A 6,000-nucleotide genomic window follows, 5' to 3' on the forward strand; every position below is an offset into this window, starting at 1 on the left:
CAAATTGTCGGCACTTTGCTGTCCAGTAACATTTTTTTTCAATTTAAAACATTAAAAAAAATCCACACTCCGTCACTGTCATTGGCATTGTTTCTCGTGTTCAACAGCTGTTATTAGCAAGTGTCAAAAAGCGTCCTCGCTCTTTCATACACACTAAATAATAATAGTTAAAATTGAGACGAATGGTGCCATGACATTTCGTTGTGATTGTAAAAGCGCACCAATGTAGGTACGTACGTACATTTTTCAACGAAACTCGAATAAAATATTGCCAGATGGGTTTTCAAACATTGACAAAGGATAAAACATTGGTGACAGCAAAGTGCCCCTAACATTTTACTCCAAATGTGCTAAGGAATAGCTGGTTAAAGTTTGTCGGGTACGTGCCGATACACCCTGAAATTCTCTAAATGCTAGTGAGAACCCTATCAAACTCTGTTGCATAGTTTAGAAGAACTAAGCGCACAGACAGACGCGGATTGTGACTTTGTTTTATACAATTTACAGGTAGGTAATCCACCGAATTTTCTGGCAAGGTCACCAACTTTCCAAACCATCAAATAATATTATTTTTTTAGTTTTAAATACATCAATTTGAATTTGAATTTTGTTTTCTTGATTGAATGAAGTGAAATCTTGGAAGAACTTGTTGTTGTTGATGACAATGCATTCTATCTAAGGCCGGCCCTGAGCCAAACGCATGGCGCAAGTAAAATTTTGGCCCCCACTAATGGCATGTAGTGGCTTTTACAATACAGTGATAATCGAATTACAAGCGTACAGTGGTAAACAGGATAATAATAGCAATAAATTAAAGAACAATTAATGTGTAAACAAAAACACTATTGCAAGTGATGCAGTTATTAATATATGTCCAGTAAGACAATGCATAATTCAAAAGAAATATATACCAGTGTAACAATAGTTGAACTACTTGTCGAAGTATGAGGTGTCTATGATAATAGTCAGTAGTGAGTTATTGTTACCTACAAAATTAATTGTACTTGCTGAGTAGGATTATTAGCATTATTAGTATATTATACAGGGTTTTCCAATAAGAGGTGTTATTTTGAATAGCCCGCTATTTCGGTAGATGTTACATTTGAAGCTGTCATTTTTTGACATTTAACAAGTAAAAACTACGCCATTAATAAAATTGGAACGATACACGCTTCAACAATGCATTGAAATTATTAAAATTCACTTTAGTGAATCAAATGCAAATCATCTTGAGTGATGAGGCCCATTTCCACCTCGGTGGCTTCGTCAACAAGTAAAATTGTCGCATCTGACCCAAGAGTTAATATTGAAAAGCCTCTTTATCCTTAACGTGTGACTGTTTGGTGCGGTTTATGGTCCGGCGGAGTCATTGGACCTTACTTTTTTGAAAATGAGGCTGGAGCAGCAGTTACGGTGAATGGATTGCGCTATCGAGAGATTATTAATGATTTTTTATAGCTGGAATTAGATGGTATTTATTTGAACAACGTTCAATTTTAGCAAGACGGTGCTACGTGCCACACAAGCAACGAAACCATTGATCTTTTACGATTGAATATCAAAATAACACCTCTTATTGGAAAACCCGTATTTTCTATGAATATAGTTAGCTACCCACCTATGTATAAGACATCTACTAGTGGTATAGTAGAAATATTAATGGCTGAGTTGGCAAGTGCGTCTGATTCCCATTGCAGCGTCGTGTATTCAATTCCTCTGCTAGAGCATCAATCATTGCACAAGCAACATTTTCTTTTACTTTTAGTGATGGTAGTAGGATTTATTGTCAATTCAAACATTGTCAAATTATTCTTAACACAGGAATGTTTTTTTTTTATATATGGGCACCTACAGCACAATGTAACAGATTTAGATGTCACCTGTGACAGGTAAAAACATGCTTTTTTGAAGAACTGCGCCATCTGTTGGGTTTAAAAGCAACACGCGCTATTGTTTCTCTATCTGCACAGACAAACTGAGATAAATTCAAGTATAAAAAACAAATAGTGTTTTTTAAATGTAGTTTCATGGTTTCTGTCTGTATTAAAAATGGTGTCAGTATATTTCTTTTGTTGATCTGCCTATGTTTGGTATCCAGCTTTTTATTTGAGTTTTAAATGTTATAATGTTGTTTTTTATTTATTTGTTAAGACATACTCAGTACAATAAGATACAGTTAGATATTTTTTATTTATTACATAGTTGTAGTACCTATTACGTATGTCCATAAAACATCATTACGCAATTTCGCCTGAGATTGTTATAAAAGGAAGGAAGTGTGTGGATAGATAATAATAAATGAATTGAAAACAAGAATTATAATAAGCTCACGAATTGTAATTGACTCTTAATACATAGAAGTATTGAAAAATGATGTGAAAATATTTTTGAAATATGTCATATTTTTTAAATTTAATAAGTTAGTTTTGTATGTTAGAAAGGAACCATGAAAGATGTCTAAATGTAGTAATTTTTCGTAATGGTGATATTTGAATGAGAGTGGGATTTTTTTGTAGAGTTTCGCACCCTGATGTGTTTACCCTGAGATCTAGTGCTTTTAAAATGCGTGCACAGCCGACTCGATGCGGGCGCAATTGTTAAGACGCCAAGGCGCTGATAATACCCTGACGTCTAACAGTCCTAACACTTGAGATTATTTTTCACAAAAACGGCGCTACACAAAAATAAAATTTATCCAAATATTATTGTTACAGTGATCACCTACCAAGGCGTCTGCTAGTTTTGTGACAAGAGGCGTCAAAATTATATTCGCGCTAGGCACCGTTTGGCTAAGGGCCTCGATTCTCGACGAAGTCATTCCACTCGATCAAGGAGTTGTTCGAGTGGAATGACTTTTGACGTTTTGCGAATGTCAGTATGTAACTTCCACGAGACTCAAGATTAAGAGTGTCGACCAATGTATGTACTTTCGACGGCGAAATCGATCCCCAGGGCCGGACCTGTATGCCTGTTAGTTGTTATTATTTCTTTTGTACAGAGTTTTCCAATAAGAGGTGTTATTTTGAATAGCCCGCTATTTTGGTAGATGTTACTTTTGAAGCTGTCATTTTTTGACATTTGACAAGTAGAAACTACGCCATTAATAAAAAAAAAAATCAAATGCAAATCATCTTGAGTGATGAGGCCCATTTCCACCTCGGTGGCTTCGTCAACAAGCAAAATTGTCGCATCTGGGGCTCGGAAAACCCATGAGTTATTGTTGAAAAGCCTCTCTATCCCCAACGTGTGACTGTTTGGTGCGGTTTATGGTCCGGCGGAGTCATTGGACCTTACTTTTTCGAAAATGAGGCTGGAGCAACAGTTACGGTGAATGGATTGCGCTATCGAGAGATGATTAATGATTTTTTATGGCCGGAATGGGATGGTATTGATTTGGACAACGTTTACTTTTAACAAGACGGCGCTACGTGCCACACAAGCAACGAAACCATCGATCTTTTACGGGAAAAGTTTCTTTGAATATCAAAATAACACCTCTTATTGGAAAACCCTGTATTTATGAATATATAAGAGTATTGTTTTAGAATAGAATTGTTTAATTGACACGATGTGAAAATTGTTGAAGATTTCTTCAGTGCTAGTTCTTCCACGGACTTTTTAGTAAAATTTTCACGATGGCTTTTTGGGGTTTTAATTAGTGAATTAGAATATTGTCATCCGATTTGATATGCCATTGCTTAGGGGATAATGTACACTGATAAAATCCGTAATTGTTCAATAATGTGTAATCGATAAAGCTTCTGTTATCAATTTACATTTTCAATGTCACAAGAACAATGATTCCTAATATGAAAACACGATACTATATATCATGGTCATTTTGTTGTTTAGGAAAGTTACGAGTGAACAGTTCATTTTGGTATTTCAAACGCTCCTGGACGGACTTGCTACGCGTCGTTCTTGTCGTATTAATCTACATAATAATTAACGCGGACACCCTTAATAAAATTACAAAATGATAACATACTATCGCATTAATTCTTTGAAATTTTTATTAATCAACTTCGCAACTTTTTTCGTTGTTGTCATAGGAACAAATAATACCAATATCGACGATGGATATCTCGCGAATTGTAAGTGCAATAAAGTATATGTTTGATAAATATTTTTTCAATGATTGCATATTCACTTTGTGGCCTAATTTTAATTTAAATAAAACTGATATCTTAGTTTATTCAAAGCATTTTCGAACCCTTCTGGTGCCAAAAATATGGTCACATAGTTTGCCCCCGGCTCGTTAGACCAATCTATTAATTTTGATGTCTATGTCAGTGACTAACGAAATCCGTTTTCATGCAACAATGTAACGGTACTAGATATTCTAACTAAATAACCATCATGCCGTACCTCTGCAGGGGTAGGCAGAGAGGACGGACCACCAAACAACTCGGTCTTGGCACACACTCCTTGCTTCATTCATATTCATACATCGTCTCATACATACTCTTCTATTATTCTGACTCTTGACATGGCCCGACTCAAGTATCTGATTCACATGATCGTGCCATATCTTCATCGGACGTCCACGATTTCTGCTACCATTCACATTTGCGTTATATATTCTCCTTAAACTCTTTTCTTCGTTCATTCTCTCTACATGCCCAAACCAACTTTTCGGTTCTCCACATTTCTCACACGATCATTCATGGTTTTACCACAAATACGCCTCAGGGATCTCATTTCTACAGCACTCACTCAACTTTCATCCTTTCTCTGCCAGTTTCATGCCTCACTTCTACTTCTTCTTCTCACTTCTCATTGTGGACTGCTAGCTTCGCTTCTTTTTTACAAATTTTTGTTAGCGCCAACTGCGTTCAGTCCTCCATTAATGGAGTTACCAGTGTTTACCCTTATTTCAATATATCTGTCAGCCTTTCCATCTTTCGTAAACATACTTCCCAATATACAAATTCATCCACCTGCTCTCATTCACAACTACATTCTACAATCTACCCACCTCACTTACATAAAAGTATTCCTCATTCACAACTACATTCTACAATCTACCCACCTCACTTACATAAAAGTATTCCTCATTCACAACTACATTCTACAATCTACCCACCTCACTTACATAAAAGTATTCCTCATTCACAACTACATTCTACAATCTACCCACCTCACTTACATGAAAGTATTCCTCATTCACAACTACATTCTACAATCTACCCACCTCACTTACATAAAAGTATTCCTCATTCACAACTACATTCTACAATCTACCCACCTCACTTACATAAAAGTATTCCTCATTCACAACTACATTCTACAATCTACCCACCTCACTTACATAAAAGTATTCCTCATTCACAACTACATTCTACAATCTACCCACCTCATTTAAATAAAAATATACAATTTGTTGTGTTGGGAGGCGCGCATTTAGAAATGTATCTTTTAGTAGGTATATTTGATGATTGATGATTATTATATTTTTATTTTCAGGTAGCTTGGAGATCTTTGACATCACGATTACCTCTAGTGATACCAATGATTTAAGACTATGGTTGTTCACCAACATAAATCACCATCACTCCTACAACATCAGCAAGGCGGCCTCCGCTGTGAGGGATCCGACCTTCCGCAAGGACTTCCGGACGATCCTCTTCTGCCATGGGGTCTTTGATGGTCCCAAGGATGTCTCCATTAAAACCGTGATTGCTGCCTACTTAAATAAGGGACTGTACAATGTTATGATGTTGGATGCAAGCTCTGTGATAAGCTTGCCGTACACAAGGTTTTTGTTAATTTATTATTTAGGTACTAGCTGACGTGTACTTGGCGTTGCTGGGAGTTATCCTTAGGACATAGAAATATACTATTGAGTATCAATATCAAAGGGACCAATTCCCCGATAGAAGGCCCGAAAACATTAGTCACAATAATTGACTTTGCCCTTTAGACTGCTCAATCATTTATTTGCTTGTTGGGAGCGGCTCGGTGCGGTGTGCGGCTCAGGACGTAGCCATTCGATAGCTC

Source organism: Hesperophylax consimilis, chromosome 28, assembly GCF_061612785.1.
Source record: "Hesperophylax consimilis isolate HC1 chromosome 28, BYU_Hcon_1.0, whole genome shotgun sequence".
Lineage (NCBI taxonomy): Eukaryota > Metazoa > Arthropoda > Insecta > Trichoptera > Limnephilidae > Hesperophylax > Hesperophylax consimilis.